At 37.7% G+C, this 14,886-nt stretch overlaps 1 long non-coding RNA gene across 1 annotated transcript in view; it reads left to right on the top strand.

Annotated features, from left to right (window-relative positions):
- LOC307189935 overlaps positions 1–14,886 on the top strand; it is an 85,511-nt gene that overhangs the window by 20,264 nt on the left and 50,361 nt on the right. The window lies entirely within an intron of this gene.

Here is a 14,886-nt window from a genome sequence, read left to right on the forward strand (position 1 = left end):
CATGTATTTCTTGGCAAAAATCTGAATTTCCTGCCAAAATCTTGGCATAGACAAGCATAAGATCAGTGAGTTCCAAGATAGGGCTCTGTGCCTTAAATATCCATGTGTAACTTCTTTTGGCATGATGCTTTCAAAAGAAATATATTTGGTAAATTATTCATTTCCCCCTCCAAACTATAAAGTTGCTATATGGTAACTTTAATAATCTGTTGTGCAACTGTTATTACTGGTTTCTGTTGTTTAGACCTTAATCCCAGAGCAATAGCATGTGCAAATTGAAAATCAACCCTCAAGACTTCCTTAGGTGAATATTACAAACTGAGACTTAAATGTATTTCTCTCTGACCATTTTCTTTTTGTATGATATTAGATTTAGTATCCAGGTTAGTAGCCCATCCAATGATGGGGTTTATAGACATCCCTAAACCTGAAAAAAATGGTTGAAATGAACTCAGGGGCGTTTTTTACTTTGCTGAAAGTAATTCTGTGTGGCTTATTTCAATTTATTTACTTTTTTCTCCAGAATTACTGTAAAGATTTTCTATTTCACTCATTACAGCACAGTGTTTTTCACATTTGAATAGACTGCATCAACATGAATTCTTTATAAGGACCTTAAAAACAAACTTTGCCAAGTCCCAGAATACAGAAGTGAATTCACATCCCAATACTCAGCTGCCTCATGAATAAAGGAGAGCCTGTGCCTGACACTTTGAAGCTGTAGCTGTTAAACCATACAGAATATTTACCTCAATAAATCATTATAAGAAACTAAGGTACAATTATACCCACAGAGAAAAAGAATTCAAAACACTGATTTATGTGTTTCAGTGCCTATTCCCTTTTCCCACTGTTTTGAATTTTATGCGTGTTTGTCATCTTTGGCTGCTCCTATGTATCTTTAAACTAATGGGTTCTGATTTTTTTTGACATTCCTCATTAAGTTTGTTATTTTCTTAGACACACAGACATGATTTGCATAGTGCACAACGTTTTACATTTAAAATTAACTATATCTCGTTTGTTAGGGCAGAAACAAAAAATGGAAAAAGTGACTTACTTTAAGTAAAACACTGACTTTGTGCAATTTGTGAGTGTTTAAACTGAAATTCCAAATTAAGGATTTCATTTAGCATTTATTTTGCAGTACTGAGAAAGAGTAAGGAACTGGGATGTAAACACGAAGAACCATCTTTTATTGAATTATTTTGTTTTTTTTAAGTGGTAATAGTCTATGGAAAGATACATTTGTTCACCAATGTGTATTTTGTCTTTCTGAAACTAAAAAAACCCAGAAGCAAAATAAACCAGTAATGTGGAAAAAGGAATGACAGTGAGGTTGACAAAGAATCAATGCACAGGGCTTCCCTGGTGGCGCAGTGGTTGAGAGTCCACCTGCCGATGCAGGGGACACGGGTTCGTACCCCAGTCCGGGAAGATCCCACATGCCGCGGAGCGGCTGGGCCCGTGAGCCATGGCCGCTGAGCCTGCGCGTCCGGAGCCTGTGCTCCGCAGCGGGAGAGGCCACAACAGTGAGAGGCCTGCGTACCGCAAAAAAAAAAAAAAAAAAGAATCAATGCACAGATAGGAGGATTTTTGCCTGGAATAATTAATTATGGTCACCCAGGTATAGTAGGAAAAAAATGGTTTTATAATGGTATGTTATAAATTGAAAGAATAGAAAAAGTATTTTAAAACAGCTAAATAATTTATCAAAAAGAATAAAATGTTTCATTGGTTTAATTTAAAACAATTTAAAGTTTATAATTTTAGAAAAACAAAGAACATGCTATCTCTGAGCCTTATCTATAGAAATAAGGGGCCGAATTTAGTTTATTGAAGTTAGGTGATCAGTTTGGGTCACAGAGTTGTACTTTTAAACAATGTAATGTTATCTAAATGTTACCCCCTTTTTCTATCCATGTAAAATTGAAGATATTAGTTGGATTAGAGTCAGAGTTTTAATGAATTCTTTATTATCCAAGCACTCATGCTTATAAGATTTCTCTTATTTTACCTTTTCATGTGGTAGGAATTTAAGGATACATATAGATTGTAGGTTATCTGAGATTCTGGGATCTTCTCTTCCTATTCTCCAGTATTGCAACCTGTTTATTTCCTTTCAATCTGAGTAAAATTGATGGTTCCTTCCATAGCAAATTAGACTTGTTTGTTTGACATGGAGCTGTTTAAAGGTGAGAGGTTAAAGTGGAAGTTCTATAATTGGCGAGAGAAGTTAAGGCACTTCATTGAGATTTATTCATTCATTCAACAAGTGTTTACTGAGTACCTGCTGGTGAGAGAAAAACAGAAAAAGTATAGTTATATGACAGCTATTTGCAACGTGTATCACAGAGTGATACTTTTGAGCAAAATAAAAATTCCTCTGTGTTATAATTCACAAGTGATGCTCCATGGGTAAAATTTTAAAGCATAAGCTATCAGGTTTGAACACGTTATAAAAAAGATGAAATAAACAACTAAGCACAAATACATTTTTTAAAGTAAGTTTGTTTTTGATGGGGGGAGAAGTAAAAGCCAAACATATATCAAGTTTATCTTATAGCACTCAAGCTTTCCATTAGCATTCTCCTCTACTTTCCAGCTTATACTTCTAGTTTATATTATTATGAAACACTTTGAGAAACTCAAAAGTGAAAAAGCCCTTCATAATTTAGCATTAGCATTAGCATTAGCATTCTCCTCTACTTTCCAGCTTATATTTCTAGTTTATATTATTATGAAACACTTTGAGAAACTCAAAAGTGAAAAAGGCCTTCGTAATTTAAATAAGTCTTTGTAGTTAAAAATTCCTCTGGGCTGGAACCAGGCACAGAGGTCTCTTTCTATCTTGAATAATTTTTTTCATAAAAAATATTCACTAGTCATTTTTTTAATCAAACGATTTAAAAGAATGTTTCTGGCAGTTATAAAATAATTAAATGTTTCATTACCATGTGTTCAGAGAATCTTACAATGACCAGCTTACAAGTATAGTTTAATCATTTAACATTAACATATGAAATATTTTGTGACACCCTCATGGTCATTAATCCATATTTGTGAACTATATATTTTCCATGTATTATATTACACTGATCAGTGTGATTTGATCATGTAGTAACACATTCTATGGACACACTCTGTAACTTATTAAAGTATAAGCAAATAAGGTATATTTTTAATGCTGCAGGAAAGTAAATTCAAATTTCATGCCACTTGTGACCTTATAATAATTGTTTTATTTATTATTTATTTATTTGCTAAACATTCAAGGGAAACCTATTCCTTAAACAGATGTATGGAGAAAAATTTTATATATATGTTTATTGCATAGGTAGTTTCTTTGACATGGACTCTTTCAGTTGAGATGTAAAATCCAATATTTAGGATTTTTCTTTCCTTGTTCATAAAATATTACAGTACAACACAGGCTTTCTGAAGGTGTCTGGGCCATCAAACACCTTCAGAAGACTGGGGACTCAGGAAAACAAGAAGGCTGGCCAGTGGGCTTGGAATAGGGAATCTTCCAAATTCTCCATGCCTAGAGGGAATGAAGGATACTAGTGGAAAAAAGTGATTGAACTTCAGAGCTAGCCAGTGTCCTTGGACTGGGAAAAGGTCTGTAAGAGGAAGGTTCTGATGTTTGTAGAAGTGTTTTCCAATGGTCTGACTCAGAAAGTCATATAGAGTAAATTTAACAATTTACATAGTCAATGTGTTTTCCTCAAGTAGCATACTCATTAATTGCTGGTACAGGGATATAGGCTGTATTTCATAGAAGGGTTAAAGCACTTCAGAGAAATTATCTCTTCTAATAAACACCAGCATAGTGTTTTTGAAAAATACATGGAAGCTTTTCTTTAGAATATAAAGTATTAGCTGATAAGAATTTGGGAGTTTGTTTTAAATATGTATTACAGTGGCTAGCAAAATTGCATGAACATTAGCATACGTAATTGATGTTTTATAATAAAAAATACAATTAGACAGATAATCCATCAATTCTTTTATTAGTTTGTAAATCATTTGTGAATTTTCTCAAATTATTAATAAAATATTTTCATTTCATAAACACTTTAAAATAATTAAATTCTTTAAATATTTAAATTTAGACTAACTCCAGGAACTAGATAAGTGTGTTTTAAAGTCAATAATAGGGAAAAAAATATATGTCACATCTGAAAAGTTTATTCTCTATTTTGAATTTATAATGTAGGAGATGATAACATAGTATGATATAGTTTGAAGTGCTCTGAAATTGTAATAGAAGACAGAGGTTTTTGTCTTTGCTCTACATTAGGGAAGTAACTCTCTAGGTCTCAGTTTTAGTTGGTTAGTTTTTGGAGGAATGCTGTGTTTTTAAAGTAAACTTCACACTAAAAGCTACAGCATAATGAGTAATTAATTGAAAGTGAATAATAGTATACAAAGTTAGAAAAATCACAATCAAGTTTATAAAAATATCAAAAATTTTTTCAAGGAAATCAAAGCATCTAGGTATATGCTATCCAATTTGATTGCCACTGACCACATTTGGCTATTTAAATTTCTATTTAAATTAACAAATATTAAATAAAATTCAGAATTTAGTTTCTTAGTCTCACTTAACCATGTTTCAAATTCTCAATAGTCACAAGTGGCTAGTGGCTAGACGGATATAGAACATTTCCATCATGGCAGAAATTTCTATTGTACAGCACTAATCTAGGTGCTCAAATGGTCTTGATTTCTGTAGTAGTCAAGGGGCATTATAGGTATAACCTATAATCCAGATTTCCTACTGTATATCATTGTATCACAGGCATGTAAGTTGATATCTGCTTTGGTCAAATGGATTATTTTTGGGCTTGGGGCTAGTGCTGTCAGTCCAGAGAACTCCCAGTATTTATTAGTTTAGGGGAAATCCCTTGAATTCTCATATGCTAAGGAAAGACCATGGGTTGGTTGGGACAGAGAAATTCAGATCAAACTAGACTTCCTTTTGGAAGTATATGTATATTATATATTTATGTTTGTATTTTATTTTATTTTTAAGTTTGTGTATACTCCTACCTTGTTCTAATAATGATTTAGGGCAACTTCTCCTTAGAATATTTTTCTGTTATTTTCTTCAAGGCAAATCAGTTAGGTCTATTCAACATATATTTATTAAGCGCTAATGCTCAGCTGGATATAAAAACTCTGGGAAATGTTCAGGTCTTTGAAGAACAATTCCTGTCATTAATGAGTTTGTAATATGAATAGGAAAAAGGTATTTTTACATGAAAAGCTTAAAACTGGAAGATAATTTTAATTAGGTCCTGTTTTTATTTTTTTTGGGGTACGCGGGCCTCTCACTGCTGTGGCCTCTCCTGTTGCGGAGCACAGGCTCCGGACGCACAGCCTCAGTGGCCATGGCTCACGGGCCCAGCCCCTCCACGGCATGTGGGATCTTCCCGGACCGGGGCACAAACCCATGTCCCCTGCATCGGCAGGCGGACTCTCAACCACTGCGACATCAGGGAAGCCCCTGTTTGTTTATTTTTGCTTTTGTTTCCTTTGCTTTAGGAGACAGATCCAAGAAAATATTGCTATGATTTATGTCAGAGTGGCCTGCCTATGTTTTCTTCTAGGAGTTTTATAGCATCCAGTCTTACATTTAGGTCTTTAACCCTTTTTGAGTTTACTTTTTTATATGGTGTTAGAGAATGATCTAATATTCTTTGACATGTAGCTGCTCAGTTTTCCCAGCACCACTTATTTAAAAAACTGTCTTTTCTCTATTGTATTTTCTTGCCTCCTTGTCATAGATTAATTGACCATAAGTGTATGGGTTTATTTCTGGGCTCTGCATTCTGTTCCATTGATCTGTGTCTGTTTTTGTGCCCATACCATACTGTTTTGATTACTGTAGTTTTGTAGTATAGTCTGAAGCCAGGGAGCATGATTCCTTCAGTTCTGTTCTTTCTCAATATTGTTTTGGCTATTTGGGACATTTTGTGTTTTCATACAAATTTTAAGATTATTTGTTCCAGTTCTGCCATTGGTATTTTGATAGGGATTGCATCAAATCTGTAGATTGCCTTGGGAAGTATGGGCATTTTAACAATATTAATTCTTCCAATCCAGAAACACAATGTATCTTTCCATCTGTTTCTGTTGTCTTCAGTTTCTTTCATCAGTATCTCATAGTTTTCCGAGTACAGGTCTTTTATCTCCTTAGGTAGGTTTATTCCTAGGTATCCTACTTTTTTTGGTGTGATGATAAATGGGATTCTTTTCTTAATTTCTCTGATAGTTCATTGTTAGCATATAGAAATACAACAGATTTTGGTGTATTAATTTTGTATCCTTCAACTTTATCAAATTCACTGATGAGTTCTAGTAGTTTTCTGGTGGTGCCTTTAGAATTTTCTATGTATAGTATCATGTTATCTGCAAACAGTGACAGTTTTACTTCTTCCTTTCCGATTTGGATTCCTTTTATTTCTTTTTATTGTATGATTGCTGTGGCTAGGATTTCCAATACTATGTTGAATAAAAGTGGTGAGAGTGGGCATCCTTGTCTTCTTCCTCATCATAGAGGAAATGCTTTCAGCTTTTCACTGTTGAGTATGATGTTAGTGGTAGGTTTGTCATATATGATTTTATTAAAATGAAAAGATAACCTACTGAATGGGAGAAAATATTTGCAAGTGATATGACTGATAAGAGGTTAATATTCAAAATGTATAAACAGCTCATACAACTCAACATTAAAAAAAACAAACAACCCAATTTAAAAATGTACAGAAGACCTGAATAGATGTTTTTCCAAAGAGGACATGCAGATGGTCAACAGGCACATAAAAAGATTCTTAACATCACTTATCATCAGGGAAATGCACATCAAAACCACAGTGAGCTATTGCCTCACACCTGTCAGAATGGCTATCATCAAAAAGAACACAAATAACAAATGTTGGCGAGGATGTGGAGCAATGGGAACCCTTGTACACTGTTGTGGGAATGTGAATTAGTGCAGCCAGTGTGGAAAACAGTATAGAGGTTTCTCAAAAAACTAAAAATAGAACTACCATATGACCCAGCAATTTCCACTCCTGGGAATATCAAAAAAACCCAAAAACACTAATTTGAAAAAATACATGCATCCCAATGTTCATAGCAGCATTATTTACAATTGCCAAGATATGGAAGCAAGCTAAGTGTCCATCAGCAGATGAATGGATAAAGAAGATGTGATATATTATACACACATACACACACACAATGGTATAATACTCAGCCATAAAAAAGAATGAAACTTTGCCATTTGCAACAATGTGGATGGACTCAGGGTATTATGCTAAGTGAAATAAGTCAGACAGAGAAAGACAAATACTTTATGATATCACTTATATGTGGAATCTAAAAAATACAACAAACTAGTGAATATAACAACAAAAAAAACCAGACTCACAGATATAGAGAACAAACTAGTGGTTACCAGTGGGGAGAGGGAAGCAGGAGGGACAATACAGGGTAGGGGATTAAGAGGTAGAATCAAGTTCTACATAAAATAAGCTACAAAGATACATTGTACAACACAGGGGATATAGCCAATATTTTATAATAACTATAAATGGAGTATAATCTTTAAAAATTGTGAATCACTATATAGTACATCTGTAATTTATATAATATTGTACATCAATGGTACTTCAATGAAAAATTTTTTTTTTTTTTTTTTTGCGGTAATGGGCCTTTCACTGCTGTGGCCCCTCCTGCTGCGGAGCACAGGCTCTGGACACACAGGCCCAGCGGCCATGGCTCATGGGCCCTGCCGCTCCGCGGCATGTGGGATCTTCCCGGACCGGGGCATGAACCCGTGTCCCCTGCATCAGCAGGTGGACTCTCAACCACTGCACCACCAGGGAAGCCCGAAAAACATGTTTTAAAAATTACATCCTTAACTCAAAAAAATGCAAGATAATATGGGTTAAATGTGTAATAAATGGTATAGCACCGTATGCATTGTAGAAGTTCAATAGAAGTAGAGATCTGTGAGCTTGAGTGGTTGAAGAAGTTAAGGAGGAAAGGGACTTGAGCTGAGATTGAGTATGTTAGAAAGAATTTTCTAGTAAGGAGATTCTATGAGCCAAAGATCATATGTACGAATCAACAGGTATGTTTGGATACTGTATTAATGAGAGTAGGCTAGGCTGTGTAACAAATAACACACACACTCACACATTCCTCTGAAGTCTAGAACGAAAGAGTTCTGCCCCTTTGCCTGCTTTTCTCTCTACCATCTTTGATTCCTTCCTCTTCCTTACTTCCCTTAGCTAATTAATCCTGTATTATGTAGATTCTTCCTTTCCAGGGGGTTATGAGTAACTGCCCTTATTTCCAAAAATGCCCAATATCTCAACCACAATAGAAATTGATTTTTCATAAAACAGTCTAAGTCCTGGTCTGGTTGGTCCTGGTTGGTGAGTGGCTTTCTTTCATGTAGTGATTCAGGAATCTAGGCTCTTTTGTGGCTCAACCATTCCTTAGATCAGGCAGAAGGGGAGAATGTGGAACAGTATATCTAGAAATTAAAGTTTTATCCTAGAAATGGGCTTTATCACTTCTGCTTACATTCCATTGGCTAGGATCAGTTATGTGGTTAGTTACATACTCCAAACAGCAGAGGAGGCTGGGGAATGTAGTCTAACTGTGCTTAGGAAGGATATTTTGTGATCACCTAGCAGCCTTTGTCATACACAGGAAGCCAGTAAATCTAGTTTGGCTGATTTGGAGGGTTAGTGTGGGAGAGCAATGAGAAGTAAGCCTGGACATTTAGCATGGGGTCACATTTTGGGAGACTTTGACTGACAGTCTAAGCATCGTGAACTTTATAATCATTTGTGTGCTGTTGAAAGCTTTTGTACAAAGGAAAGATATGGTAACAGTGGGATTTTACAAACATCAATCCAGTATACAGAATGACTTGGAAGAGGAAAAGGTTATTAGAAAGGAAAAGGTAATCCAAGTTATAGATGACAAGGACTTGGCATATGGCAGTAGAAGTGGAAATGAAGGCATAGATTTATAATCGACTAGAAAGAAATAATAAAATATGATTAATGATCCTATGGAAGAGGGAGGAATTAAAGTGGTGGGGAAAAGGGAGAGAATTTTTCTTTTTGTTCTAAACATTCAAAGAAGTATATGTGTATGTGGTATTTGCTACACCCCTACTATTTCTTATTTATCTTAAAGAATTCATTTGCAGTCTTTTAGACTGCTTAAGGATCTAGGGCATATGTTAAAGGGGAGATCCCTGGGCCTTCTTTCCAGAGATTCTGATTTAGAGGTGTGTCTTTTTTATCAGCATGCTGAATGATTATGATGCAGATGTGGTCTGCAGACTACACTTTGAAAAACATTGCCTTAAATATATGTATTGACTCGTGGCAAGTCGATGCTTTACTTTTTCTGTAGTAAGCGATTGGAAATTTTCTATAGGCTGATAAGATATGCTTGAGTCTCTAGGTTCTGAGTAGAATGATCAGAACCATTCTTGACAGTGTGTTTTCTCCATTGTCTCAGTACTCTTGGGACAGTCTCCCTTTATTTTCTTCAGCTCCCTGAAGTGTTGGTATTAAGAATCAGAAGTGGGCTTCCCTGGTGGCACAGTGATTGAGAGTCTGCCTGCCGATGCAGGGGACACGGGTTCGTGCCCTGGTCTGTGAAGATCCCACATGCCACGGAGCGGCTGGGCCCGTGAGCCATGGCTGCTGAGCCTGCGCGTCTGGAGCCTGTGCTCCACAACAGGAGAGGCCACAACAGTGAGAGGCACGCGTACCGCAAAAAAAAAAAAGAATCAGAAGTGTTTACCGTCCTGTCCTAAATTAGTCCAAGTGATTCTCCAGCCAGAGAAATAGAAATAACAATTTGCTCACTTTATTTTCAAAATTTTACATTTTTGTGAACTGCTTTGATATTAGGGTGGTGTCTGAATTTTGTAGGATTGTTGTGATGCACACACTTCTCTGAATATCTCAATCAGAAAGGAGGTGTGCTGATTGTTCCCCTTCCCAACATGTGTGATTTAGTCTTCTTCATTCTCCATATGCAGTGTATATGTATAGAAATGACTATAAAGATACATATCCAGCTTTTTTTTTAAATATAAATTTATTTATTTATTTATTTTGGGGTGGGTCTGCGTTGGGTCTTCATTGCTGTGCGTGGGCTTTCTCCAGCTGTGGCGAGCGGGGGCTACTCTTCGTGGCGGTGTGGGGGCTGCTCATTGCGGTGGCTTCTCTTGTTGCAGAGCACGGGTTCTAGGCACGTGGGCTCAGTAGTTGTGGCTTGCAGGCTCTAGAGCACAGGCTCAGTAGTTGTGGTGCACGGGCTTAGTTGCTCCGCGGCATGTGGGATCTTCCCAGACCAGGGCTCGAACCCATGTTCCCTGCATTGACAGGCAGATTCTTAACCACTGTGCCATCACGGAAGTCCCCATATCCAGCTTTTAACAGCACTCTGAGAGGTGGAATTGGGAAGTGAGGGAAAGAAATGGGGGCTTTTATTTTTTATTTTATATTCTTCCATACTGTTTTTTTAAAAACCTGAATATGTGTCAATTTTAAGAACTCATCATTTCCTTTTTATCCATATTAAATAGATGTAGTAGTAATAGTAGCTACCACTTATTAAGTGCCTCGCCTCTACCAGTCCCTTCACATTATTTTACTTAATATTCACAAGAATTCTGCAATATAAGTATTAACATTTTACATAGCAAACAGAGATTTAGAGTGTTTATAAAACATGCCAAAGGGCATACCACTGTTTAGTGGCAGAGCAAAGAACTAAATCCAGGTCTCTCTGACCCAAGTCCACTTTTTTTTATGGTTATACTATGAAGGTCTTATTTACCCTAATTCCTTTGGATGGCAGGAAACCTGTTTGTGTGAGTGGCAATGGTTACAGTCCTCCAGGAATCTTTTAGTAATTAAGAAGACCAATTATTAAGAAAAAGTAATCAGTGGAAATGCAGAATAGGGGCTAGAGGAAGGCTGCAATGCCTTTTGCCACTATGAGGAGGCAAAAGAAAATTCCATGGAGTATCCTAAGACTGGAGTAAGTTAGTCTGGTTATTTGGTTGCTAGATATTTGTTGTCACTTTGTACAGATTTTTTACCAGGCCTTAGGGACTGAATATCTCACTCACTGTGGTTCTGCCATGAAACAATTCCACTCAGAGGAAAAGGCTTTAATGAAATGATTACCTTCAGATTGTTGGCAGCGTTAAGAAAACCAATAAGAAATGCTGAGGCTCCCAGAGACCAGCAACAGGAGGATGCCATTAACATCTTCAGGCCTGAAGGTATCAAAAGATGAAACAGGGCTTCCCTGGTGGCGCAGTGGTTGGGAGTCCACCTGCCGATGCAGGGGACACGGGTTTGTGCCCCGGTCCGGGAAGATCCCACATGCCGTGGAGCGGCTGGGCCGGTGAGCCAGCCTATGGCCGCTGAGCCTGCGCGTCCGGAGCCTGTGCTCCGCGGCGGGAGGGGCCACAGCAGTGAGAGTCCCGCATGCCGCAAAAAAAAAAAAAAAAGATGAAACAGTGTTATCGGAGCCCAGAGCCCTACAGGAGGATTTACTGGGCAGGAAGCATTGTTTAGGTGTGCAACCACTACTAAAATTGGGGCCCCATAGCAGGATGAGAATGGAGAACAAGTACCCGGACTTTCTTTTCTTTCTTCCTGCCAGTCTCCTGCAGGTGCTTCTTACTGACCAAATAATAAGCAAAAACCATCTGACAAGGAGCCCGGGTGACACAGTCTGTGGTTTCAGCCAAACAGGGCCCCAAGTGGAAAATGGGTCCGTGGTGGGGCAGAGCAAATAGAGAATAAACAGTACATCCCTTCATTGCTTTGCCATTGTTCCCAAGATAAAGACAAAATTCTTTACATGGCCTACAATGCCCTCCATAGTTTCACCCTTGATGACCAATTCAGTATCTTTTCATTCTCTCCACTCCAATTTTACTTGCAGCTTATCAGTCCTTTGTTCTTGCCATGTACCTATCTGCCACAAATGCCTTTTCACATGCTGTATCCTTTTCCTGGATGCTTCCTTCTCTTTCCTCCCCTTTCACCTAATTAGTGCTTACATATCTTTCAGATCATAATTCAAAAGTTTCTTCTTTTGGGAAGATTTCCCTGACTTCTCTGACCAGACCAAATTCCCTTTTTAATAAGTTCTTTTAGCTAAGTGTACCGTTTCTTTATATCATACATTATTGTAGTAATTTACATTTACTACATTTGTCTGATTGTTTGATTAATAGATTTCCCCATACTAGACCAAAAACTCCATGAAGGAACTGAGTCTGATATTTGCTTATCAGTATAGTCCTAGTGTCCACATAGTGTTTAGCACTCAGTAGGTAGTTAATATTTGTCAGAAAAACAAATGAAAATAAAAGATGAATAGAAGCCTCCAAAGGATACACATTCTGTTTGATGAAGATAATACATGCATAAATAAAACAATGTAAAGAAAATACAGAGCAGCAATTGAAGCTGTTAAAGCAAGATGGCAAAGATTCCACAAAGCTTCTGTACTCTAGGTATTTGTATGTCTCTCATTCTCAAGTCCCTTGCTTGCAATTGGACACAAATGTTTCTTAGCAATGTATTATATATCTAATGAACACCTAGCACTTATACATAGTAGACATTCACTAAATATTTAATTAATGAATGTAGACAAATTATCAACCATAGAGTAGGCTTAGAATTAGTATGTGTAAGAATCATCTAAGGGACTTCCCTGGTGGTCCAAATTAGTATGTGTAAGAATCATCTGAGGGACTTCCCTGGTGGTCCAGTGGCTAAAACTCCGAGCTCCCAATGCAGGGGGCCCGGGTTCTATCCCTGGTCAGGGAACTAGATCCCACATGCTGCAACTAAGAGTTCGCATGCTGCAACTGAAACAAACAAACAAAAAAAAGAGCCGCCATGTTCCAACTAAAGATCCCGCGTGCAGCAACTAAGACCCAGCACAACAACAACAACAACAACAAAAAATCATCTGAGCATAATCACTTTAAAAAAATATAGGCTTCACTTCAGATATACTGATTTCAGTAGAACTTGAATAGAGTCCAAAAATCTGGATTTTAAATAAGCACCCCAAGTAATTCTGGTGCAGGTGATTTGAGGATTATTTTTGAGAAATATTAGACTGTAAGCTTCTTGGTGGCAGCATGATGTTCTGGTTAAACATGCGTTTGGGAGTCACAGTTTCCTGGGTATGAATCTTGGCTCTTATACTAGCTAGCTATTGGGTTGGCCAAAAAGTTCGTTCATTTTTTCCCGTAAGATGGCTCTAGTAGCACTTAGTTGTCTTTAACTTCATTTGAAACAATTTTGTTAGATTGTACATGACAGCTGTCATATCAGCGTGCATTCAGAAAAAGACTTATCAAAATTGGTGAAGTTTTGTGTAGCCATTTTAATATTGAAGATGGAGGGAGAAAAGCAACATTTTCGGCATATTATGCTTTATTACTTCAAGAAAGGTAAAAATGCAACTGAAACGCAAAAAATGATTTGTGCAGTATATGGAGAAGGTGCTATGAGTTGATGGAACATGTAGAAAGTGGTTTGCGTGGGACTTCCCTGGTGGTCCAGTGGTTAAGTCTTCGCCTTCCAATGCACAGAGTGTGACTTTGATCCCTGGTTGGGGAGTTAAGATCCCACATGCCTTGCGGCCAAAAAAACAAAACAAAGGGTATTGTCACAAATTTAATAAAGACTTTAAAAAAATGGTCCAGGGCTTCCCTGGTGGCTCAGTGGTTGAGAGTCTGCCTGCCGATGCAGGGGACACGGGTTCGTGCTCCGGTCCGGGAAGATCCCACATGCCGCGGAGCAGCTGGGCCCGTGAGCCATGACCACTGAGCCTGCGCGTCCGGAGCCTGTGCTCCGCAGCGGGAGAGGCCACAACAGTGAGAGGTCTGCGTACCGCAAAAAAAAAAAAAAAAAAAAAATGGTACACACACACACACACACACACACACACACACACACACACACACACACACACAAGTGGTTTGTGAAGTTTCATGCTGGAGGTTTCTCACTTGACGATGCTTCACGGTCGGGCAGACCAGCTGAAGCTGATAGTGATCAAAATTGAGACATTAATTGAGAACAATCAACATTATACCACTCGGGAGATAGTCGACATGCTCAAAGTATCCAAATCAAGCTTTGAAAATCATTTGCCCCAGCTTGGTTATGTTAATCACTTTGATGTTTGGGTTCCTCATAAGTTAAGTGAAAAAAACCTTCTTGACCATATTTCTGCATGTGATTCTCTACTGAAACCTAACAAAAATGTTCTGTGTTTAAAACAAATTGTGACGGTGGATACTGTACGATAATGTGGAACAGAAGAGATTATGGGGCAAGCGAAATGAACCACCACCAACCACACCAAAGGCCAGTCTTCATCCAAAGAAGGTGATGTTGTGTATATGGTGGGATTGGAAGGGAGTCCTCTATTATGACCTCCTTCTGGAAAACCAAACGATTTATTCCAACAAGTACTGCTCCCAATTAGACCAACTGAAAGCAGCACTTGACGAAAAGCATCCTGAATTAGTCAACAGAAAATGCATAATCTTCCACCAGGTAACACAAGACCGCATGTTTCTTTAAAGACCAGGTAAAAACAGTTACAGTTTGGCTGGGACATTCTGATTCATCTGCCATAGTCACCAGACATGGCACCTTTGGATTTCCATTTATTTTGGTCTTTAAAAATTCTCTTAATGGAAAAAATTTCAATTCCCTGGAAGACTGTAAAGGGGACCTGGAACAGTTCTGTGCTTAAAAAGATAAAAAGTTTTGGGAGGAAGGA

The sequence above is a fragment of the Stenella coeruleoalba genome (genome assembly GCF_951394435.1).
Source record: "Stenella coeruleoalba genome assembly, chromosome: 8".
NCBI classification, from domain to species: Eukaryota; Metazoa; Chordata; class Mammalia; order Artiodactyla; family Delphinidae; genus Stenella; species Stenella coeruleoalba.